The 26,463-nt window shown below is 46.1% G+C and overlaps 1 protein-coding gene and 1 non-coding gene across 2 annotated transcripts in view; one reads left to right on the top strand and one right to left on the bottom strand.

The window, feature by feature from the left end:
* Positions 1-26,463, bottom strand: part of LOC101120341 (acid-sensing ion channel 2) — a 296,516-nt gene that overhangs the window by 157,251 nt on the left and 112,802 nt on the right. The gene's annotated exons all lie outside the window — the stretch shown is intronic.
* On the top strand, positions 3,581-3,652 carry TRNAE-UUC (transfer RNA glutamic acid (anticodon UUC)). The gene has a single exon. It is a non-coding gene; the product is annotated as a tRNA-Glu (tRNA).

Raw genomic sequence — 26,463 nt, 5'->3', positions numbered from 1 at the left:
AGAACATCAACATTTCTTCTTTTACTGTTTAAGTGGCCTATTAAATTGATACTGATTAGGCATTTTTCTTTCTCAAATTCTTTCTCTCTGACACTGATCTTTTGCATCATTTTTAACCCATGGTCTGATCTGGGCTGAAATGGGTTTTTCCTCCCGATCCGTTTAGGGGGCATTTCTAGGCACTTCTTCCAAGCTGCTGGCAAAAAGCAATTTCTGTACATCTTTTAGGTCCCCCAATTTCCCAACACTGTCCTGAGTTAAGGTCACTTTATTTTCAAAAGCACTCCTTTCCTCTTGACTGTTACTAAGTGGTTTTGCCTCTGTATGACCATAGAGATAAAAGAATTCACAGATAGAAAGAAAAGGCCCTTCCCTTTCTTTTGAAACTAGAAAGCCTAGCCTTGTGGAGCCTGTGGCAGGTTGAAATGACTTCACGTGGCTCCCACATATAGAACGAGGAAGCTCTACTATATTGAAGAAGCAGCCCTTTTGATCTATAAACACGTTCTCATTAATTCATCAGGTCCGGTTGCTGCCACTGATCTGCTGTCTGCGGACTCCATTCTGCCCCCTAGTCCCCACGCCACCCTCATCTCTTCCCCGGATGGCTCCCATTTGCTCCTGACTGGTCTTGGTCCTCTCCATCTTGCTTTTCCAATGAACTCTCTATCTTGTAGCCAAGAGTCAGCTTTCTAAAATACAAATCTGCATTTTTCAATGCCTTGACTCAAAAGCCCTCCCCACTGTTTTCTGGAAAAAGCCCAATTTTGGCATCCCTGTGTGATCCAGTCCTTGATCATGCCTCTAGCCTGTCTCTCTGACTCTCCTACTGTGTGCTGAGCAAGCTGGGAGCCCCAGAAAGGTGCTGTATTCTTGTCTCCTGGCCTTCGCACAGGCTGTTTCCCCTTCCTAGAATGCCCTTTATCTCCCCTTCTCTAGCTAACATTTATTCATCCTTCAGATCTGTTTCTCCTCTGAGCTGTCTCCATTTCTAAGAAAATTTTTTGGCCATGTGGTGCGCTGGATATTAATTCCTTGACTAGGGATTGAACCTGTGGCACCTGCAGTGGAAGCATGGAGTCTTAACCACTGGACCGCTAGGGAAGTGCCTGAGAGGTCTCCCTGTTTTAACTTTTCAGGTTGGCAGCCTGCGGGCTTTCCTCCAGTGCTGTCGCACTTTCCACATCATGTTGAAACTGGTCACTTGTCTGTCTCCCCCATTAGATTATGAGCTCGTTGAGGGCGGGTTGTATATCTCATTTCTCTACACACCTCCAGAGTCAGGTGCAGAGGGGGCTCAATAAGGATTTCTTGAATGTGGGTGAAGGAACCTGTTATTTCCTTTGATCATGATGACCATTTAGGAGTGTAGGCAGAGCAAGACTTATCTCCAGTTTCACAGGTGAGGGAACCGAGGCTCAGCGACACGTGGCCTGCGCTGACTTGCTGTGATGCAGTTATCATCCGTCAGTTGATGGGTGGGTGTGTTGGCAGTGGTGTGACTGGAGGAATCCATGTCTGGGGATCTGGTGATGGTGGGGGCCCGAGTCAGGGCTTAAGACCGTTCTCTCACTCACTCATTCAGTGAACACATCCTGATCACCTGTTGTGTATCAGGCATTGTGCTAGCCAGGACCCTGGCCTCAGAGTGGGCACAGCCCAGGCCTCTGCAGACTAGTCTAGTTTCCCAACCTTATTCTAATCATGAGACCCTGGTCAGAGCTGGGACCTTCCCTCCAGAAAAAGATGAACCTAGGTGCATTCGTGTGTGCGTGCACACACACACACACACACACACACACACACACACATATTCTGTGTACATTTCAGGGTGTCTGAACTCCCCTGAAACTTGCCTGTGGACCCTCGGTTAAGAGTCCCTAGTTTAGATGAGAAGACAGGCATGGAAACAATTATGTGATATGAAACATGGGGCTGAGAAATTAGAAGTTCCACCCTTACCGGGACAAAGGAACTGGAGAAGACTGGGCATGTCACTCAGTTGACATGAGTTTTACTGAGCACCTACCATTCATCAGGAGCTGCGCTGAGCACCAGGGACAGATGGTGAATAAGAGCATATCATGCCTATTCTCTGGCTCTTATGGTCCAGTTCACCAGGCGGCGGCATCTGAACTGAGCCTTAAGTTCAGGAAAGGAGATGGGGGAGGGCAGTCCAGGCAGAGTGAGACCAGTCTGAGATCTGGGAGGACAGGCAGACAGGCACCGTCTCCTTCTCTGATGCTCCCCACCGACTAAAGGTGAGATGAGTTTCCAGCGCTCACTCTGGAAGAAGACAGCCCGGCAGTGGAAAGCGCCGTGGAGGGCGGGGGAGACTGCGTGCGCGCATGCGCGCTTTGCGCACGCACAAACACGAATGAGCAGATCCGCTCATTGTCACCGTGGACCGCGCTTCCCTCTGGCCTCCCTGCGGCAGTGCCCACAGCCGACACCTGGGATTGCCATGCCCGAGACACCACCGAGGTTGCTTCCCTGATCTCAGCCCCGAACCCCGGGAGAGCGCTTTCTCTTCTTTCTTTCCCCGCCTTGGTCAGAGTTTCAAGTGCATGAGAAATGGAAGCTCACGGGCAGCTCGGATACTAATGGGTCCTTGCGGCCCAGCGCAGTCTGCAAAGCACCAGCGCCTTCGTGCACAGCCATCCATGCGGGTGGCAGGGGACCCCAGCGCGCAGCTGTCAGCTCAGGTACCTCGTCTTCAGCCTCAGTGCTAGTTTTCCACCTGCAAGACTTCGCTCCGCTTTAATGGAAGGAAACCAGTTCCTGCCTTCCTTTTAGTTTCTTGGCACATATAATGCCCCCGGTGATATTTTTGGCGGATGCGTAGCTGGCAGTTAGAGGACGTTTTGTAACTACCACAAAACAACCGTTAAGCACCAAAAAATAAAAAGAGTTTTTCTTTTTGGATCACGAAAGAATACAGACACGTCTGGCTTTGTAAAATTACTGTCAGTCAGTGGGCATATGGGTTCCTGAAAAGTTGGGCAGAAATCACAATATTGTGGAAAGCATCCTCGAAAAGCATCCCACTCTACCTGGCAAGGCGCGTACTCCTCCTTCGGATCCTGCCTAAATGGCTCCTTCTTTAGAAAGCCTTTTCTGGATCCCCTCCAATGGAAAGAACAGATTTTTGTTGCATCTCTACCATGTGCCGCTGTCTGAGCAACATTATATGTTATTCCAAACCATCCTCTCTACAGCCCCAGAGATGGTAGCCGTGCTGTATTACAGGTGAAGAAACGAAGGCTGCAAAGTGGAGAGGCTTGTACGGGTTTCCAAAGCTCATAGGTGATGCAGCCAGAGGCTGAAACCCGGACTGAACTGATGCTAAAACTCATGCTCTGTTCAAACAGCTGCTGAGGTAGTTCTGCTCGGAAGCTTCTTCCCTTCCGACTTTGACCATAAGTCACATCCACTTTAAGCATTTGTTGACGGGTTCTTTTTTCCATTTGATGGGGCTCTGCTGCAGGTATCATCATGGCCTTCTTAGGGTCTAGATTGCTTCTCCCATAGGAGGAATGCAGGGAGTATTTGTGGAATGAAAGTAGGAATTGATGGGTATTCCCTGATGGTCCAGTGGTTAGGACTTGGCACTTTCACTGCCAGGGCCCAGGTTTGATCCCTGGTTGAGGAACTACGATGCCACAAGCTGCGTGGTACAGCAAAAAAAAAAAAAAAAGTAGGAACTGATTATAGATTTCCTCAGAGATATCTAATCTGCAATAATTCTCAGTGTATCTGTAACTCTTTCCTAGATTTCCTTGTTTGCCTCCTCCCTAACGAGGTGCACTTCTCTTGCAAAGGTAGTTTGCTGGCTATATTGTTAGCCGCCAGAGCTCAGTGAAGTCCCCCGTCCATCCCAGGTCTCACGAAGGAGGAGGGGGAGCACTATCTGAGTGACAGTGACCAGGTGGGAGGTGGGGAGCATTGCCCTGCATTCATTCCTGCTGGGGCCCTCCCCTCTGCTAGACCCTCTGTTCTCAGCACGCTCTGAATGAAGACAGTGCGTCTTGAGGAAATTCAACATCCCTTCCCGGGATCCGGTGCCGGCCAAGTGGGCGGAGGGAATGGTTTCATTTGAAATCCCCCTTCATTCCTCTACCTCCCTCTCCATCTACTGGTCCAGGAATCGCAAGTCCTTGGCAGTGACTTCAGGCTGGTTGATTTTTCAGGGAAAATTTCTATTGGAAACCATGATGGGGAGGACTCATTCAGCTATTTGGGGGAAGGAAATGGCAACCCACTCCAGTGTTCTTGCCTGGAGAATCCCAGGGACAGGGGAGCCTGGTGGGCTGCCGTCTATGGCGTCGCACAGAGTCGGACACGACTGAAGTGACTTAGCCACAGTAGCAGCAGCAGTGAGGTTTAGAAACTGTGCTTCTTTTAAGTCTTTATTGAATTTGTTACAGTATTGCTTCTTTTTGTTGTTTTTGGGCTTGCAGCATGTGGAATCTTAATTCCTGGACCAGGAATGGAACCCATGCCCTGAGCACTGGAAGGCCAGGTCTTAGCCACTGGACCAGTAGGGAAGCTCCTAGAAACCATGCTTCTTGAAGCCCCTGACTCCTGGCCAGAATCCCATCTCCAGATGACATCCAGGCATATTTACCGAGCCCATGTGTGGGGAGTTTTGTGAAGCTACCAGCCTGCAGGCTCACGTAGTCATGCGGAGCTGGGGACCCTACCAGGCAAGTCTGATTGGCTAAATGCTCTGCTCCTTCTGGTCTCTATGGGCAAACTGTGAGGTTGCCAGGGCGTGCCCTGTTTCACGTCTGGATATACTTTAGCAATGCAGAGCCTCTTTGGGGAGTGCTGGTTGACTGAGGAAAAAAGACAGATCCCTTTGTTGGCAAGCATCTGGCCAATTCATAGACTATTAGGAGCTGGAGGAGACTTCACTGGGGCTCAGTGGTAAAGAATCCACCTGCTGAGGCAGGAGACATGAGTTCGATCCCTGAAGATTCCACATGTCTCAGGGCAACTAAGCCCATGTGCCCCAAGTACTGAGCCTGAGCTCTAAACCCCGGGAGCCAAAACTACTGAGCCCGTGCGCCGCAACTACTGAGCCAGCATGCCCTAGGGACTGTGCTCTGCAACAAGAGAAGCCACCGCAGTGAGAAGCCCTCCCATCACAACTAGAAAAGCCTGCACAGCCATGAAGACCCAGTGCGGTCAAAAACAATAAATAAAATCATTTTAAAAAACTAAAGAAAGAGAGAGACTTCATTGGGATTACCAGTAGCCAGAGGTCATCTGCAACACAATGCCAGACAACCCAGCAGAACCTGAATTCTGACCCCTGACCCAGCACACAGCAGCAGTGAGCTCTTGGATAAGTCATTTATTTTGTCAGCACTTTGGTTCCGTTGTCTGTAAAATAAGGCTAATACTCATAGCTGACACTCAGAGAGCTACTTCACCACACCGCTCTTTATATAGATAAGATCATTACTGCCTTTCAACAACACTACTGTATTAGTTTCCTGGAGCTGATGTAACAAATCAGCCCAAGTTTATTGTCTCAAAGTTACAGAGACCAGAAATCTGAAATCTAGCTGGCTGATTTTTTATTAAAAAACGTTGATATTTATTTTTGGCTGTGCTGGGTCTTCCTTGCTGCTCAGGCTTTTCTCGAGTTGCAGCGGGTGGGGGCTACTCTCTAGCTGAGATGTGCAGGCTTCTCACAGTGGGGGCTTCTCCTGTTGCAGACCACGGCTCCAGGGCACAGAGTCTTCAGTAGTCTTGGCTACGGGTCTCCAGAGCTCAGGCTCAGTAGGTGTGATGCATGAGCTTAGTTGCTCCTCAGCATGCGGGCCTCCTGGATCAGGTATCGAACCTATGTCTCCTGCATTGGCAGGTGGATTCTTTGCCACTGAGCCCCCAGGGAAGCCGCCGCCGTAGCAGGCGCACCGTTGGCTGGGCTGTGCTCCCCTGGAGGGAGGTGGGGAGAATCCATCTTTACCTCCTCCAGCTGTTGATGGCTCCCAGCATTCCTCAGCCCCCACAACTCTCTCCCCTGGGCCTCACATCCTACTTTCCTTCCTCTCAAGGATGCCAACCACTGGATTTAGGATGCACCCTAAATCCAGGATGATATCATTCGTATCTTCAAAGACTATTTTCATATATTCGTGGGTGCCAGGGGCTAGGATTTGGAAATATCTTTTGGAATATGACTCAGCTCATGACAAAGGTATCTCTCTGATGCCCATTTTACAGATGAGGAGACCAATCAGGGCCACACAGTGAGTAAGTAATGGATCTGAAATGCAAACCCATGTGGTCTGACTTCAGAACTTGTTTTTTTTTTAAGTTTTTTTTTTTTAAAATGTGGACCATTTAAAAAGTCTTTATTGAATTTGTTACAATATTACTTCTGCCTTGTGTTTTGAATTTTTGGCCTTGAGGCATGTGGAAGCTTAGCTCCCAGACCAGGGATTGAACCCATACTCCCTGCATTGGAAGGCAAAGTCGTAACCACTGGATGGCCAGGGAAGAACCCAGAGCTCATTTTAAGAAATCGTTACATTAGACAAATACTGAGTAGAGTTCTAGATGCTAGAGATGCAATACTACAGAAAAAGAAAAGAGGAAAGAAACAGACCCTGAGACTGTTCTTGGAACAGCAAGCAGGCCAGTGTGGCTGAGGTGGAGACAGTGACAGAATGTATAGAACCTTCTAGTGATTTCGATGTTCAACTCACATGAGATGGGACGCTCATAGAGGGTTTTGGGGGAAGAAGTGACAGCATCTGCCTCGTGGCTTTAAAGGACTCCAGAGAGACCAGTGGGTTAAGAAGTGACTATTGTGGGTCCAAGGCATAAACAGGAAGACAGCTGGAAGGTCCAGGCAAGAGATGAGGATGCCCAGAGTAGGGAGGCAGTGGTGGTAGAGAAGTGGTCAGATTCTGTGCATACTTTGATGCAACAGCCAATAGAATTTGCTGGTGGGTTGGATGTGGGCTTTGTGGAAAAAAAAAAAAAAAAAAAAGGATGCCCAGGTTTTTGACCTGAGCACCTGGAAAGCTAGAGCTGCCCTTGATTCCTCTGCTTCTCCGGCAGGATTCTTGTAACAATCAAATGTAGTAACAAGCGGGAAAATGCTGCCCTGAAGCTTTGCCAAGTACCTTCCTCTGCTGCTGGTGGTGGTTATTATTATTTGTTCTGTGATTTGAAACTTTTTCCAGCTCCACGTTGCCAGGAGGTGCCAGACTGGGCTGAACCACTGTCAAGCAAATCGCTGTCTGAATTACGAGAGAATATAATTATCTGACTGTAATTTTAAACTGTCCTTTTTAAGTCCCTCACTCTCTTCCCTGCCTGTGCTCAGTGCATATTTGAGATTCAAGAAGCTGCTCTCCCATCATAATGGACGCGACAATATCAATATAGGCAGAGACAAAGGAAACAGCGGCAGTTTGGAAATTATCTCCTTCGGATCCTTATCATTCTCCCCTGAGCCTCTGGGTGTAAATGGAACCACTGCAAGCTTTTTGCTCTTCGAAGTGTGAAGTACACGATGACTGGCTACTGTTTCAGAAGCGATAAATTCCTTCCCTCCCAACGTGTCCAGGTTTCTGGCAACATTCTTATCAATGTGACAGTTTTCCGTTGACTTTTTTCTTAATGGAGAGTAGTGGTCCACATTTGATCCGTGACTGTACCGGTGAATTTCCATTGCTTCTTCAATTCCTTCATTCAGACGTTTCAGAATGCTTATTAACACGAAGCTATTTTTTCATCATCCCTATTTTACAGATAAAGAAATTGACATTCAGAGAGGTGAAACTCACATGCTCAAGGCCACACAGCTAATAAGAGCAAGGCCTGGACACGAGGACCAGGGAACTCTTCACTTCAAAGCGTGACCACCACACTAAGTAGTGGGTTTTCAAAGTAACTGGTTTTACTGAAATCAACCTTTACTTCCCACCTCCCACCTCACTCTTTGCAAAACATTTTTTTTAAATTAACCTTAGTGAAATGTCATAACCATAGAGTGATTTTAATGAAAAACAGTTTTATTACTTTCAAATGTTATATAAATGATCAACTAAGATATAATAGAGTGCAAATAGTGAATATGAAGGGAGTTAATGAAAAAATTACAATTCATAATAAGCCTGTGGAACGCAGTGTGTATCATAAACACCAAAGACCTTTAACATTACAATAATTAATTGCAAGATTCAGAAGTCGCTGATGCATGAAAGGAATGCTTAATTTGAAAGCTCTTACTTCTAGAAAAAGGATACTGATTTTTAAATGGATTTCCCATACCTACTGAGACACCCAGAGTTCTCAGAAGTAGAGGTAATTTCAAATGATTTACTAAAAAAAAAAAAAGAGAAAAGACCACAGACACCGGATCTGCTTTTATATCAAAGTCTGAACGAATGGGACTCAGATTAGGAAGCACTTATTGGATCCTTAATAATCTTCCATCAGTGGCCCTTCATCAAGCCCTGGTTAGAGCAGTGATGGAACCAGAGGACACCATCCACACTCTCCTGATCTGTTTTCCTGGGACTTACATCAGATTTTAACATTTGCATTCTAACTACATATATTCAGTTGCTGTTGTTGTTGTATAAGTGGCTAAGTCATGTCCAGCTCTTTTCAACCCCATGGACTGCAGTCTCCCAGGCTCTCCTGCCAGGCTCCTCTGCCCATGGGATTTCCCAGATGAGAATACTAGAGTGGGTTGCTGTTTGCTTCTCCAGGGGATCTTCCCTGCCCAGGGACTGAACCCCTGTCTCCTGCATTGGCAGGTGGATTCTTTACTGTTAGCCACCAAGGGAAGCCGTTGGTACTTTGCAAAATTATCATTTGTTAGAGATAGAAGGGAGCCTACAGTTTTGGAGTCAAGACCTGCCATGGAGTCTTGGCTGTCACCTTGCTGTGTAAATTTTGGGCACATCCCTAAACATTCTGAGCTGCAATTTTCTCATCAAATTGAGATGATAAAATATTAAGGGAAGTGAGACAGAGAAAGACAAGTATCATATAATATCACTCATATGCTGAATCTAAGTTAAATAGAAAAAGAAAAGAAAACAAATGAACTTATTTACAAAACAGAAATGGACTTGCTGCTGCTAAGTCAATTCAGTCGTATCCGACTCTGTGCGGCCCCAGAGACAGCAGCCCACCAGGCTCCCCCGTCCCTGGGATTCTCCAGGCAAGAACACTGGAGTGGGTTGCCATTTCCTTCTCCAATGCAGGAAGGTGAAAAGTGAAAGTGAAGTCGCTCAGTCGTGTCTGACTCTTTGCGACCCCATGGACTGCAGCCTCCCAGGCTCCTCCGTCCATGGGATTTTCCAGGCAAAAGTACTGGAGGGGGGTGCCATTGCCTTCTCCGAGAAATGGACTTACAGATATCAAAAACAAACTTATGGTTGCCAAAGGGGAAACATGAGTAGGTGAGAGGAGATAAGTCAGAAGCCTGGGATGAACACATACACACTGCTATATATAAGATAGATAACCAACAATGACCTACTGCACAGCACAGGGAACTCTATTCAATATTCTGTGATAACCTATACGAGCAAAGCACCTAAAAGAGAATGAATATACGTACATGTAGGGCTTCCCTGCTTGCTCCGATGGAAAGAACCTGCCTGCAATGTGGGAGACCAGGGTTCAATCCCTAGGTCAGGAAGATCCTTTGGAGAAGGGAATGGCTCCCCACTCCAGTATTCTTGCCTGGAATTCCATGGACAGAGGAGCCTGGAGGGCTACAGTCCATGGGCTGCAGAGTCAGACACGACTGAGCGATGAAAGTTCAAAGTTCATATGTATGTGTATAACTGAATCACTTTGCTGTACACCTCAAGCTAACACAACGCTGTAAATCAACTACACTCCAATTAAAAAAAAAAGATGCTAACGATAATGTCTGTGTCATAGGGCTATTTTGAGGATTTGAGCTTTGTATCTGAAATGTTGACTATGGTTACTGGCATATTACACAGTGCTGTTAAAGAAATCGCTCGCTGTAATTGAGCCATACAACCCAACCCCTTTACTCTAAAGAGGAGGAACCAAAATATCAGGAGGTTAAAGTGACTTGCCCAAGTCTACCTGGCTATTTAGTGACAAGATGATTTAAAAGCAGAAGCAAGGTGTCCTGCCTCCAACGCAATACCTCATCAACCATTATGTTAACACTGAACAACATCTCCTCCTACATAGCCATCGTAAAATCTCTCCACCTGGAACATGCCAGTCTAGAAAGCCTGTGAGAAGGTATGCTGGGAGTGGGAAAGTTATGAATGCCCCCAAATTTCCTTAAAATGCTGCTGTCTGAGACTTCGGAAGGAAGGACAGACTCCCTAGTCTTATGCTATTAACCTGTCTCTGTGAAACTTTCTCCCATGGCCTGTGGTCTATTTCCAAATGTGTCAGATTTCTGGTCCTCTGCTTTTTTCATAATCGGCATCCCGAATCCCCTACCTGCTCCTGGTTATCCTGACATTTGTGTCTTGTTGCTTTTCCTGACCCCTTTTAATTTTTGTTGCTGTTGTTACATTTGTGGTTGTTGCTCTTATTGGGAGTAGAGTTGCTTTACAATGTTATATAACAAAGTGAATATGTTGTCATTGCTGTGGCTTAGTCGCTCAGTCATGTCCACGTCTTTGTGATCCCAGAAACTCTAGCTCACCAGGCTCCTCTCTCTCCTCTCCTCTCCTTGGATTTTCCGGCAAGATCACCGGAGTGGGTTGCCGTTTCCTCCTTCAGGGGATCTTCTCGGCCCAGGGATTGAACCTTGACTCCAAGTCTGCTGCACTGTAGGCGGATTCTTTACCTCTGAGCCACCAAGGAAGCCCAAATTAGCTATATGTATAACACATATCTCGGAGAAGGCAATGGCACCCCACTCCAGTACTCTTGCCTGGAAAATCCCATGGATGGAGGAGCCTGGTGGGCTGCAGTCCATGGGGTCGCGAAGAGTCGGACACGACTGAGCGACTTCACTTTCACTTTTCACTTTCATGCATTGGAGAAGGAAATGGCAACCCACTCCAGTGTTCTTGCCTGGAGAATCCCAGGGGTGGGGGAGCCTGGTGGGCTGCCGTCCATGGGGTCACACAGAGTCGGACACGACTGAAGCGACTTAGCAGTAGCAGCAGCAATACACATATCTGGGCTTCCCACACGGTGTGGTAAAGAATTCCCCTGCCAACGCAGGAGACATAAATGTGGATTCAATCCCTGGGTCAGGAGGGTCCCCTGGAGGAGGAAATGGCAACCCACTCCAGTATTCTTGCCTGGAAAACTCCATGGACAGAGGAACAGGGCGGACTACAGTCCACGGGGTTGCAGAGAGTCGGGCATGACTGGGCACACCCGCATTCATGCATACCTATATCCCTTCCCTCTTGGACCTCCCTCCCACCCCACCCCATCCCACTCAGCCAGGTTACCACAGAGCACAGAGCTGAGTTCCCCGTGCTGTGCAGCAGGCTCCCACTAGGCATCTGTTTTACACACACAACGCACATACGTCAGTCCTAATCTCCCCATTCATCCCTGCCCTCTGCCCTGCACACACGTCTGTTCTCTACGTCAGCATCTCTTTTCCTTCCCCTCAAGGTTCATCTGTACCATTTTTCTAGATTCCCCACATATGCATTAATACTAATGCCCAGAATTTCTCCCGAGGTCCGCCCTCGACTCCCTTCCCTTGTCCCCCACGCTTTTACACAGCTCCCTGCATTCCACCTATCTTTGTCCTCTTTGTGGTAAGTACCCAGCACCACCAGCAGACCTGCTAATCCTAAGTATTGGCCTATGTCATCTGTGGCCTTGCTGGTTTGTTCCAATTCAATAGTAAGTGTCAGACAATGAAAGGCAGTCCTATTTCAGAGAGTATAAAGCTCCCAGCACTAATTACCCTCAGAAAGTAGTATAGATTTATATCGAATTTAGCACCTGCTTAATGTAAGCAAATGTGTTAAATTCATGAGACCTGGAATCTTCATTAAATATCTCAGAAGCAATCACCCCCCACCACTCCTTTTGTGGAATTAATAAAAGTGAGAAATTTGCCTCCAAGATTTATTCATTTCCAACCCTCTGGCACCTTCTCCGGAATCTCTTATTAAAGCAAAACAAAGCAACAATAATAAGAGAAGTCTAACCGGAAATCAAACTGATCACGCCTGTCTGTAATGCTGCCCAGTGGCATTTGTAAAAATTGACTCTGTGAGTTTGAAATATCACCTTCCTAGGGCAGTATGTTGTTTTTCAGTTTTTGATTGAGTTCTGTTTGCTTGTTTCACCGTCTCCTTCATGACATGGCTCTTGATGGTTCGAAGGGATAATATATTCTCTATAAAACCAGCACCCTGTCCACCCTCTTGGATGACTGAGGAAGATCAGTGGTGGGGGCCGGGGGTTGCTGCACATAGAAAAACTATCCCAGTCTGGCTCAAACAGTACACTGTTCAGTTTGCATAAAAACCTAGAATGGTTTTCAGACACCGGACAACAGTCAGCACAGGATGGTGCTCCCCAAGAGAAGAGCAACCAACAAAGTGAGCCCCACTGTTGCCCTGTCTACTTCCAGGAGAGTTTCTAGACTGTAGGACAGGGAAGGATAACCTTAACAGAGGCTGGCAGCCTTCCTGAGTTGAGGTGACAGAGTTGAAAAATTCAGGAGTTCCAAATGCCTAGAATTCATGGGGTAGAATATCTAAGGGATAAAATTGTATGAAGAAAGAGTTCCGGAGATGTGCAGAAAGTCTCCCTGGAGTCTTCGGTGAGAACTGATGAGTGCCTGCGTATAAGGAAACAACCAAGGCTGAGAGAATCCCCAGAGACCAAACAGGGCCAGGAACGTTATGTGTTTCTATTAGCCAGAGTGCAACAACTCTGCAGTATGCCAGGCTTCAAGCAGACTCCTCAGAAGGGCATTTCTTCAGTAGTGGAGACAAATCAGCCGTAGACTAAGGCTGTCTTGACCCACTTAATAAAGCTCAAAAGCAAGCTTTGAAGCAGGGGTTGTCAAACATTTTCTGTAAAGGGCCAGATAGTAAATATTTTAGGATCTATGGGCCATATGGTTTCTGTCTCAGTGACTTAAGTCTCCTGTTTTTATACAAAAGTAGCCACACATAAGTGAATAAATGAGTGGACGGAGCTGGTGACTGTAATCCATTAAAACTTCATTTACAAAAACAGAAAGTGGGCTGGATTTTGCATGCAGAATATAGTTGGCTGATCCCTGTTCTAAAGCATTAAAATCGTCTCTGAATAATTTGACAGCATCCCAGAACAAAGCCTCTCAAAATTTAAAGGAATTGAAAACCCATAGCAAACAGCAGAAAATTCATAATGTCTAACACCCAATCAAAACTGATAAGGCATACAAAGAAACAGAGGTCTACCGTCCATAATAATGAGAAAAACCAATCAATGAAACAGACCCCAAAATGAAAAAAGATGATCAGATTAGTAGACAAGGACATTAGGACAGTTGATATAAGTATAGACCATGTTCAAGAAATATAGGGGAAAACTGAGCATGATAAGGAGAGACAGGGATGATATCAACAAGATTCAAAGCAAAACTGTAGAGATGAAAAGTATAATATCTTCAGTGAAAAATATATTGGTGGAATTCACAGCAGATTCGGTAGCACAGAAGAAAAGATCACTGAGCCTGATGACACAGCAATAGACACTGTCCAGAATGAAACACAGAGAGAAGACAGAATAAAACTAGTGGGATGGCATCAGATGACCTCATACTGATGGAACTGGAGTAATAGAGGACGGGAGGAAAGAAAAAATACTTGGAGAAATAAGTGACAGTCGCTCAGTCGTGTCTGACTCTCTGTGACCCCATGGACTTATACAGTCCATGGAATTCTCCAGGCCAGAATACTGGAGTGGGTAGCCTTTCCCCTCTCCAGGGGATCTTCCCAACCCAGGTCTCCTGCATTGCAGGCGGATTCTTTCCCAGCTGAGCCACCAGGAAAGCCCTTGATGAAAGAAAGGCCAGAAGTTTTAAAAAGTTTGATGCAAATGATAAATCCATAGATGCAAATGATAAATCCATAGATGCAAATCAGTCAACGAACAGCAAATGTAAGGAACACAGAAAACCACATCAAAGCACACTGTTATCAAATTACTGAAAAGCAGTGGCAAAGAGAAAAATCTCAAGTCAGAGAAAAAGACGCATTGTATGCAGAGAAACAGATATGAGAGCAAAAGCAGATGTCTCAGAAACAGTGAAAGCCAGAAGACAGTGGAGTGGTATCTTTAAAGTACTGAAAGGAAATAACCGTTGACCTAGAGTTCTAGATCTAGTGAAATGTATTTCAGAAACAAAGGTAAACCCAAAGGTTTTTTTTTTTCCAAACATACAAACAGTGACAGAATTCATCGCTAGCAGACAGCTACCAAGTGAAACGGCAAAGTAAGTCCTTTGAGCAGAAAATAAAATGATACCAGATGGATATGTGAATTTATATAAAGAATATACGAGTAAATATAAAGTATTCGTATTTAAAAACTCTTTGAAAGATGATATTTAACAAGTAAGAAATGATGTATTGTGGGGTTTACAGCACATGCAGCAGAAAAATATGTGAAAAAATAGCAGTAAGGTGGGGTGGGGAAGATGTAAGTTTACTTTTGTAAGCTTCTTTTATTTGGTATGAAGTGATAAAACAGTCACTTGAAGATAGACTGTGATGTTAAAGATTTATGCTGTAACTCTAGAGTTGTGGTTCCAGGGTTGCCTATCCTGGGGATATCTGTCACCATATAGGGAGGGGTTCTTGGCACCTAGTGAGCAGAGGTTAGGGATACTGTTAAAGATTTCACCAGGATGCACAGGACAGCATCCTGTGACAATTATCTAACCTCAAAGCCTAATAGTGTCAGAGTTGAGAAACCCTGTTCTACAGTAGTCCCCAAAAATAGTAAACAAAGAGACAGAACTAGGAAGCCAACGAAGGAGAGGAACACGGAATGAAAAAAAAGGATTAAGCAAAAAGAAGACCAGACTAGTAGGAAAAGAAAACAAAGACGAGATGGGGCAAATAGACAACAAATAGCAAGCTGATAGACTGAAAACCCAACCATGTCAAACACCAGATGAAATCAAACGGTCTCGGCGTCTCAGTTAAAGGCAGAGATGGTCAGATTGGATACGAAAAAAGCAACACCCAGCTATATGCTGTTCACAAAAACAACTTTAAACATAAAAACAAAGATGAAAGTATATAAAAGGGGAAACCATGCTAATTCTAATAAAAAGACACTAGAGTGGCTTTCTTACTACCAGACAAAGTAAATCTCAGAGCAAAGAATATTATCAGGGACAAAAAAGTTCACTTCTCAATGGTAAAGGGGTTAATTCACCAAAACGTGAATAATAATAGTGAATATTTATGCATTTAATGGCAGAGCTTCCAAACACATGAAGCAAAAACAGAGAATTGAAAGTAGAAATAGACATAACTATAGTTACAGCTGGGGGCATCAATACTCTATTAATAATGTATACAATATGTAGACAGAAAATTAGTAAGGGTACAGAGGACTTTAATAATAATGGAGAAAGAGTGAATGATTTTCCCCTGAAGATGAAGCAGAAGACAAGAATGTGGGCTCTTACCACTTCTATTAAGCATTGTGTTGGAGGTCCTAGCCCGTGCAATGAGATAAGAAACAAAAGACATATCAACTGGAAAGGAAAAAGTGAAACCAACTTTAGTCACAGAGAAAACAATAATCCATGTAGGAGATTGTAGTGAAAGTGAAAGTCACTCAGTCGTGTCTGACTCTTTGTGACCCCATAGACTATACAGTCCATGGAATTCTCTAGGCCAGGTAGTGGAGTGGGTAGCCCTTCCCTTCTCCAGGGGATCTTCCCTACCCAGGGATCGAACCCAGGTCTCCGGCATTGTGGGCAGATTCTTTACCAGCTGAGCCACAAGGGAGATTGTAAGGAATTAGCAAAAAAAAAAAAAAAAGCTACCAGAACCAATAAGTGTGTCTAGTTGATACATACAACAATACGGAGAAATTTAAAAGTTATTATGCCTGGTTAAAGTCAGACAAGAAGAGAACATATTGTCAGCCTCCGTTTCTATAAAATTCTAGAAAATTAAAATTAAAGGAGGGTGACAGAAACCAGATCAATTGCTCCCTATGGATGGAGATGGAAGAAGGGAAGTGGATCACAAAAGAGACGTGAGGGGATGGAAATGTTTGTTTTCTTGATTGCGTTGTTGGGTTTCAGGCGTCTTTGTCAAAACTGATCAGACTGAGCATTTTAAATATGTGCATATTACTGTGCAGTGATCGTATCTCAATAAAGTTCGAAAAGATGCGAAGAGGAGGAAAGGGAAAGAAGAAGAGGAGGGGAGAGGAGGTGGGGTGGGGAGAAGGAGGTAGAGATGGAGAAGGCGCACGGAGAGGAGGAAGGCGAGGAAGGGAGGCTGCCGGCCACCTAGAGCTAGGACGGGCAACACCCCAAGGACTCCGTCCATGCTGCCGCTCACAGCGCTGCTTTCTCAGAACTCAGGCTGTCTCCCTGTGCTCAGGATCACTGTTCCTAACGTCCTTGTTCACATCTGCAGGAAGGAGAAACACACGCCGTAAAGTTTCCCCGTAAGACAGAAAACACTTGCCCAGCAAAGTACTCCTTTATCTCTTTGGCCAGAACGGTGCTGCACGCCTTTTCCCGAACCTTTGATTGCAGAGGGGGCTTGCACATTGAATTAATCCCAGAGTTCCCGGCAGTGATCTCACTCTAAGGTATTTTTCTCCTCACCATGAAAGACAGTTCTTTTTCCTTCTCTCTGTCTCCTCTTCTTCATCTTGTTTTTCTTCCTCTTCTTCTCCTTCCACTTCTCCCCTCCCCACCTTCCACCTCCTCCTTCTTTCTATTCCTCCTCCTCCTCCCCCTTCTCTTCCCCTCCCCCTTCTTCTTAATAAAGACACATCATAGGTCACATTAATTCACAGATTTAAAATTGTATTTAGATATATTTATGAAAGATGAAGCTATAAGTGGGGACAAGAGATGGGTTTGCTCTGTTACTAAGATGACATTCACTGAGGACCATCCACATGCCCCGGGGTCTCTTGGGTGGGCAGGGAACAGAGACATGCCACTGCTCCTAGACCCTCACCTCCGAGTCCCTCTGACTCTTCAGTTCAGTTCAGTTCAGTCGCTCAGTCATGTCCGACTCTTTGAGACCCCATGAATTGCAGCACGCCAGGCCTCCCTGTCCATCACCAACTCCCAGAGTTCACCCAAACTGGTGTCCATCGAGTCGGTGATGCCATCCAACCATCTCATCCTCTGTCATCCCCTTCTCCTCCTGCCCCCAATCCCTCCCAGCATCAGGGTCTTTTCCAATGAGTCAACTCTTCGCATGAGGTGGCCAAAGTATTGGAGTTTCAGCTTTAGCATCAGTCCTTCCAATGAACACCCAGGACTGATCTCCGTTAGGATGAACTGGTTGGATCTCCTTGCAGTCAAGGGACTCTCAAGAGTCTTCTCCAACACCACAGTCCAAAACCATCAATTATTCGGCCCTCAGCTTTCCTCACAGTCCAACTCTCACATCCATACATGACCACTGGAATAACCATAGCCTTGACTAGATGGACCTTTGTTGGCAAAGTAATGTCTCTGCTTTTCAATATGTTATCTAGGTTGGTCATAACTTTCCTTCCAGGAGTAAGCGTCTTTTAATTTCATGGCTGCAATCACCATCTGTAGTGATATTGCAGCCCCTGAAAATAAAGTCTGACACTATTTCCACTGTTTCCCCATCTATTTCCCGTGAAGTGATGGGACCAGATGCCATGATCTTAGTTTTCTGAATGTTGAGCTTTAAGCCAACTTTTTCACTCTCCTCTTTCACTTTCATCAAGAGGCTTTTTAGCTCCTCTTCACTTTCTGCCATAAAGGTGGTGTCATCTGCATATCTGGGGTTATTGATATTTCTCCCAGCAATCTTGATTCCAGCTTGTGCTTCTTCCAGCCCAGCGTTTCTCATGATGTACTCTGCATATAAGTTAAATAAGCAGGGTGACAATATATAGCCTTGATGTACTCCTTTTCCTATTTGGAACCAGTCTGTTGTTCCATGCCCAGTTCTAACTGTTGCTTCCTGACCTGCATATAATACGTTTCTCAGGAGGCAGGTCAGGTGGTCTGGTATTCCCATCTCTTTCAGAATTTTCCGCAGTTGATTGTGATCCACACAGTCAAAGGCTTTGGCATCGTCAATAAAGCAGAAATAGATGTTTTTCTGGAACTCTCTTGCTTTTTTGATGATCCAGCGGATGTTGGCAATTTGATCTCTGGTTCCTCCGCCTTTTCTAAAACCAGCTTGAACATCTGGAAGTTCACGGTTCACATATTGCTGAAGCTTGGCTTGGAGAATTTTGAGCATTACTTGACTAGCGTGTGAGATGAGTGCAATTGTGCGGTAGTTTGAGCATTCTTTGGCATTGCCTTTCTTTGGGATTGGAATGAAAACTGAACTTTTCCAGTCCTGTGGCCACTGCTGACTCTGACTCTTACGGTACAGCAAATCCATGCTCCATCCAGCTCTGTGACGATATGGTGTGTGCTTTGATTTCAAGAGGCAAGAACTGGAAGGCTGCCTCTGGGGCTATTTCTCATAAATACATAGATATTAATATTTTAAAGGTTAAAAAGCAGTGCCCAATTTTCTAATTGACATGGTCGTAGACAATAAAGCAGATAAATTAAAATTTAATAACACACATTTTTTTGGGCGGGGGCATGTGATTCACTATAGCTATTTCTGGACTAAATGGAAAAAAAAACCCATGCACACTGGGTATTTTTCATTTGTTCTGAATTGGCCCTTGTTCAAGAAGCACTGCTCACCACAGTGGCCTACAGGGCAGGAATTTGCTGACCAACTGGAGAGTTCACTCTGGTTTTCAGGGAACTTTTTAACCTACTTGAAAGAGCTAACTCATTGGAAAGTGCATTTACATGTTAATGCTCTAATTACAAAGATGTTTTATCTTCTCATTCAATGAGAGGAAACCCTACTTAACTCTGCTTAGAACCCTTTGTTAATAAAACTTTCCCCAGGATGAATCTGGAGATGAGCGACTTAGTTTGCAGTGGGTCCCATTTTGGATAGTTTGCAACACTCTAACACTCTTCTTCCCCCCTGACTGAGTGACTTTGCGCCCATAGGTGCGGGGCTAAAGATGTTGTCCTGAATCTGTGCTTGCCCTGGACTACTGGCGTGACCAGACCCTACAGAGCTGCACTCATACAGCTCCTGGAGCCTTCACTTTCCTGCATGTGGCTCCTGGCTGGGTCCACTTTCAGTCCCAACTGCTAGCCTCTGTCCATAGGCTCTCCTCTGCCTGTTGAATCTGCGTGCACTGCGTGGAAGCTGGAGGGACCTGGGAATTTACATCTCCTTGAAGAGCAGCCCTTAACCAGTGACAGAGATGCAGGGTATGTAAATACTCTGGCTCTCTTGTGTGCTCATGGATCAGCTCTGAGCTGTGATCTAGATCAGGTGTGATCGTCTCTTGTAGAGAGGGTCTCCACGAGACCTGGAGATCCGACGCAGAGACTCTGTGCCAGGGCTGAGACTCTGCATTTCCAACAAGTTCCTTGGTGATTGGTGATGCTGTTGGCCCCAGACCATGCTTGGAGTCTCACCGGTCTATGCTGTTTTCCAGAACCACCCACCCCCTGCCCAGGACTGAGTGAAGTTTCCTTCTCAGGGACTTTGGTTGCCTTGCTTGGCTTAGTCATCTTCAAGGTTTCCCTATTGATTTTTCCTGGGAATACTTCCTAATATATCACTTTCTTTCTTCTTTCTTTCTTTCTTTTTTTTTTTTTGAAATAAATCACTTTCACATGAATCCCTGTCTCACAATCTGCTTCTGGGGATCCTACCCTAAGGCAATAGAAAATAAGCATGTTGGCAGGTGGAGGACGCTAGTTAAGACGCTCTGTGACAGAGAGTCTATTCAGATCACAGGCATACCACAACATTCTCAAGCCTCCTGACTTTTGCTTTTGCTGGTCCATAAAGCTGGAATTATTGCTTCCACTTCTCTGCACATTCCTCATTTTTCAAGACTCTAAAGCCAACTGTGTGTAAGTGTGTGCTAAGTCACTTCAATCGTGTCCGATTCTTCGTGACCCTGTGGACTGTAGCCCACCAGGCTCCTCTGTCCATAGGGATTCTCCAGGCAATACTGGTGTGGGTTGCTCTGCCCTCCTCCAGGGGATCTTCCCCACCCAGGGATCGAACTGGTGTCTCTTCTATCTCCTGCATTGGCAGGTGGGTTCTTTATCACTAGCACCAACTGAGAAGCCCAAAGCCAACTTAACCATGAAGCTATTTTTGATCTCCAGAGTCCGAATCAGCCCTTCCTCCCCTTGCGTTTTCCCATTTTGTTGCTCATGCCTTGGTTTCCTCCTCCAAACAATGGGTTTATTGATACTTGCCTTGTTACTCTCACAGAATGGCTGCAACAAACAAATGAGAGGATAGATGTGAAATTCTTCACCAAGCTGAAAAGGTCTGTGTGAGTGCCAGCTGCAATGATGATATTATGTGGGAAAAAATACAGCACCTGTTCCGTATGCAGCGTTTTTCTAAAATAGTTTTTGTTTTGGGGAATCTATATATGAAAATTTAGATTTATAGCACTGGTAAGTAGAGAACATATTTTTTATGTACAAACTTAAGCCTTAAAGTTTCCAGATTGCAGCACAAATCTGTTACTTGGGAACTCCCACTGCTAACTTCTAATACCGCAGCTCAACCTATTACATTCTGTAAAACCAAGACCAAGGTCAAAGGGGGCCAGGTTCTAGGGTAGTATATGGGGTGAAGTCTAGCTTCTGGGATGTCTCAGCGGGGTTCCTGAGGACCGTCAGCTTTCTCCCCATCCACATACCAAGCTGCAAAGCTGATCACAGTAGGCTGAGCACAGAACTTTGGGGAAAGACAAAAAGCTACTGTTTGCCACTTCTCCGGGAACAATGACAGCACCCAGGCAGAAATATCTGGAGCTCAGCGGGATGTGTGAAGGCCGGACTGAGCAAGAGAGACAGGAGGTAGGAAGACGAGTGTGGGAACAAGCGAAGTCGGATTCTGGGCTCGACAAATTATTATTCAGCCAGCTTGCCTGCGTTGTGACATATTATTTATTAAAATGGAAAGGAAATTTAAAAAGTGAGATGTCAGCCTCATCCTCAACCTTCCTGAGCATAGGCAGTTGGCACAAGGCAGCCTCTGCACAGGATAAAAAATCCCAGATGACGGGAATGTGGGGGAGAAAAACTCAGAGAGCCTGTTTAGAATCATAGAGATGCAGGTATAAGTGTAGCTTTGTTACGTAGTATCTGCGTGACCTTGGGACATTCCTCTACCCTCTCTGGACCTCAGTGTTCTTACTGTAAAATGGGGACAATCATGTAGGAAAGAGTCACTTTCAGGATTAAGTAGAGTATGGACGGAAAAGCCCTGTGCCAAAAACTTTGTAAGATTATGACTATTATTGCCAGCGATGATCATGATGGTGGTTGGGTTGATGTCTTACAGTATTTAAGGTGTTTTTTCAATCCACTACAGTTAAAGGTAACTGGTCTTCAGCTTTTTTTTTTTTTTTTTTAACATTAAGAAATGAACTCTGTCCTCAAGGTTTGCAGGCTGTCAGAGGAGACAGATTTATAATCCAATCATTAAAAGATATTTTTTTTGGTCAGAGAACACCTGTGATCATCTTTACTGTACAGAAGGGGGAACTGAAGATCAGAAAATCAAATGACTTGCCCAAGGTCATATAGCTAGGAGGAAGGAGGGTCATAGCTCTAGCCCAGCTGTCTGACCCTACACTATACCTCGAGGATGGCTGCCCTCACCTCACTTTTGGGACACAGTGAGCAGACCTGGAGATCTGCAATGGTCTGGAATGGACGAGGGACTGGAGGAAGACACATGATACGAATCCTGCCAAAATCTTATTGGACAGGATAACAAATCACAAATGATGGCCATGCTATAGGTATTTAAATACCTATTGTAATCCATGAGATGAAGCAATATTTTGGAGAGGAGGAGGCTGCCCTGATCGCATGTGGGGCACTGGGGTGTGGTGCCCTGTCTGGGACTCCTAGCTGCCCAATTTCAGGTGCCTAAGGAGAGAAAGCACGGTCCGGGTGTCACCTACCCACACACCTTTTTAGCCACACTGCTTTCCTCAGGCAGGGATGTCCTCTCTGAGGATGAAGGGAGAGAGTCCTGCACGCGTGGCCAGTCTTCCCAGGCGGGGGTCCTGGCACTGCTGCTTACCTGCTGCGTGAGGATGGGCAGTCACTGGATTTGTCTAAGCCTCGGTTTCCTCTTTTGTAAAAATGTGGCGCTTACATATGCTCTGCCTCACCCCTCAAACAGCACACCTGCCCTGTGCCAGGCTCTTGCTGGGCACTTTATGTATTTCAAAGGGATTAGGAGGCAGTGAGGCACAGGACGGATGTTCCCAGAAAGTTACAAGCAGCACTAGCATCTCATTTTATTATTTCTTTACCATAATTCCTTCCTCATCCTTATTTTACAGACAGGGAAACTAATACTTGGAGAAGGTTAAATAATGAAATCGAGGTCACAGAGCTATTGAGAGGTAGACCTCAGATACAAATTCTGACTTTAAATCTGTGCTCTTTCCACTAGGCTATGCTGCTTGCTTAAAAGCGCGTGAGATGAGGACGATATCACTGATGGAAGAAGAATGTCAGTGTTAGCCACAGCAAGAGATGCTCCAGTTCTTTCCATCCATGGAGAAAGGTAAAAATATATGGTGGGGCCCACGGGGCATCCCTGGAGCTCTCTGCCAGGGCCTCCCCAAAGCCCACGCAGGAGCATGGAGCTTGCTGAAGAGAATAAATAGAATTGCAAATGTCCCCTCTTGGTGGAAACAACAGGCCCATGTCAGAAGCAATAAACTCCAAGTGCGAGGAGGCCTTCGCTTCCCTGGGTCGTGGCCCCATTCATCCTGCTTATGCTTATGTCTGATTAGGAAACACCATAACCCTTGGTGGCAGCGCCTGAGGCCACAAACAACTCCAGTGATAAGAGTGCTCCTTCGGGCTGGAGAGCGCAAGGAACTGAGGCTAAAATCCAGTCCTGGCAGGTGGGAAGTGGTTGGATATAAATATTTTAAGACAACAAATATGATTCAGGAGGCTATTTGGAATGCACTGACACCTCGCAGGGCTCCCGGCGGCATGACGCACAGATGGGAGTAGAAATCGCCACCTCTGCATTAGAACACACGCTGTAAGTCACCTGGAGGGAGCTGTCCCCTGCAGGGATGCAGGTCCAAGTCCTCCGTAGAAAGCTGGCGGGTGGGGTGGGGAGCGCTGGGGTGATAGGGTGTGGACAAGAGTGAGGTAGCAGCCTATCACTTCACCTCTCTGAGCCTCAGTTTCTTTATCTATAACATGGCTGGAGAGTGAAAGTAACAGCGAGCAGGAGATAGCCTTGTTGTTCAGCGGCTAAGTCGTGTCTGACTCTTGTGACACCATGGACTGTAGCCCACCAGGTTCCTCTGTCCATGGGATTTTTCAGGCAAGAATACAGGAGTGGGTTGCCATTACCTTCTCCAGGGGATCTTTCCAACCCAGGGATCAGACCCATATCTCCTGCTTTGTCAGAAGGATTCTTTACCTCCAAGCCATCTGGGAAGCCCCAAGAGATAGACTGCTGCTGCTGCTAAGTCGCTTCAGTTGTGTCCGACTCTGTGCGACCCCATAGATGGCAGCCCACCAGGCTCCCCTGTCCCTGGGATTCTCCAGGCAAGAACACTAGAGTGGGTTGCCATTTCCTTCTCCAATGCATGAAAGTGAAAAGTGAAAGTGAAGTCGCTCAGTTGTGTCTGACTCTTCCCGACCCCATGGACTGCAGCCCACCAGGCTTATCCATCCATGGGATTTTCCAGGCAAGAGAGATAGACTAGAAGGTCTTAAATTGCCTAGCTCTCTCCCTGCTCTAGCCTTGTGGCATTCCAGGAATCCATATCTACCATTTGGATTTGATGTTTTGGTTATTGAGAATTCAGCCCAATGGTTCAGCACCTGGCCTCTGGAGCCAGACATCCTGGGTTCAAACATCAGCTCTGCCACCGAGGTTGCTCTGGGCTCTGTACTTTACAGAGTGCTTCTCTGGCTCTTTTCCATCTATGTCCTTCCCTACAGGGGCCAAGAGGATGTGTCCACTGGAACTGTGTTTCTCATCCTAGAACACACTCTGGGTCCCTGAGTCCAAGTATCTCTCTGCCTGAATGACTCCATGTCAGCTCCCAGGACCCAGGAGTCCCTCAGCTGTGGGTCCATCCTCCCAAGAGTGGAACACTGTTGGTGTGCATGCCTCCTCTTCCTGAGGGCTGTTTGCAGTGGAAAGTCTAAAGCTCGGATGTGTTTTGGCTGGGGTGACCACAGACACATGTGAACAGTCCCTCAAAGTTTAAGACAGAGCTGAGTCTGCGTGAACTCTGGGAGCTGGTGATGGACAGGGAGGCCTGGCGCGCTGCAGTTCATGGGGTTGCAAAGAGTTGGACACAACTGAGCGACTGAACTGAACTGAACTAATAGGAAGAGAACAAAGATGAGCTGTGGGTCAGGGAGAGCTCTTCTGGGGTTAAATCCTGGTCTGGACTTCAAGGAATGTGACAAATGTGACAATCTGAATTCAAACTGGGCTTTACAAAGAGACACCTGTACCCCAGTATTCACTGTGGCACTGTTTACAACAGCCAGGATATGGGAGCAACCTAAGTGTCCATCGACAGATGATGGGTAGAGAAGATGTGTACGTATACATAGTGGAATATTACTTAGTCATAAAAAGGAATGAAATTGCGTCATTCGTAGTGATGTGGGTGGACCTAGAAACTGTCATACGGAGTGAAGTCGGAGAGAAAAACAAATGTATCTTAATGCACATGTATGGAATCTAGAAAAATGGACGGATGAGCCTATTTGCAGGGCAGGGATAGAGATGCAGTCTGAGAATGGGCTTGCGGGCATGGGGTGGGGGAAGGGAAGGTGGGGTGAGCAGCGTGACCTACAATACACCACCATGCGTGAAGCAGACAGCTGGTGGGAAGCTGCTGTGCAGCACGGGGGGCTCAGCCTGGTGTTCTGTGACGACCTAGAAGGGCGGGAGTGGGCTTAAGAGGGAGCGGATATACAGATACACATCGCTGATTCACTTTGCTGGACAACGGAAACTAACACAACACGCTAAAGCAGTTATATTCCAATAAAAATTTAAACGAATTAAAGATATTTAAAAAAAAACAAAGTGGGCTTTGCAGTCATTATATGGGTAGATTTGTCAAACAGGATGAGAGAACATACTTTATTTAACAATTTGTGGGCTGAGTTCTTAACTTTCGAATATTTGGCATGTGGTCTGTGGGCCTCCATATACGCTTGCCTTGAGCCCCACACAGGTTAACAGGGAGCCTGGACCCTGGGACCATTGCTTAACCTTTCGGTACTAGGTTTTCCCCTCTGTAAAGTAGAAATAATAGCAGAACTAACCTCACTGGAAGGACTGAGGCTGAAGCTGAAGCTCCAATGCTTTGGCCACCTGATGTGAAGAGCTGACTCATTGGAAAAGACCCCGACGCTGGGAAAGATGGAGGGCGGGAGGAGAAGGGGCAGCAGAAGATGAGACAGTTAGACAGCATCATCGACTAGATGGATATGAATTTGAGAAAATCCTGGGAGATGGTGGAACACAGGGAAGCCTGGTGTGCTGTAGTCCACGGGGTCACAAAGAGTCAGACACAGTGGCTAGACAACAAGAAACCTCATAGAAATACTATACAGGCTGATGAGCTGGTGCATGGAAATGAGCATTCTGCCCAGTGTGCCGTGAGCAGTCACTAAAATGCTAGCTGTTGTCATTTTTCTACCATCGGGTATAGCGTCCTTCCCACCATGCTCTGCAGACTTCCTGGTCCCCCGTCAAAGCTTCACTTTGTCATCCCATCCTGCCACTTGCCACAATAACCAGATAACAACTCTGCCTGGCATATTGCTACCTCTAGAGGTCACCTTCAGCCTGGGTAACAACCTTCCTCTAAGTCCCCCAGCCTGGAAGAACCTCCCCCAACCTCTCCTGAAAGCTCCCATCCCAGGGAACAAAAGACCCATCACCTGCATGGCTCAAGTCAGTGGGGGCAAAACTGAAACAGGCAAATAAAAGCTTCTTGAAATGTCACCACTCCAGCTAGGGAAAGACGCATGGGGAGCTGAAATGAACAATCCCTCTTCTAAAGACCAAATAAATAAGCCTGAAATACAGGTGCCAGCCCTCGGCCATGTCGTTAACCATCCTGCTTAGAGACCTGACAGGTGATAACAAGGCGAGTAGGAAGGAT

This window comes from Ovis aries, chromosome 11 (genome assembly GCF_016772045.2).
Source record: "Ovis aries strain OAR_USU_Benz2616 breed Rambouillet chromosome 11, ARS-UI_Ramb_v3.0, whole genome shotgun sequence".
Lineage (NCBI taxonomy): Eukaryota > Metazoa > Chordata > Mammalia > Artiodactyla > Bovidae > Ovis > Ovis aries.
The sequence above is the reverse complement of the archived record's forward strand: the minus strand, read 5'-3'. Positions and strand labels throughout refer to the sequence as shown.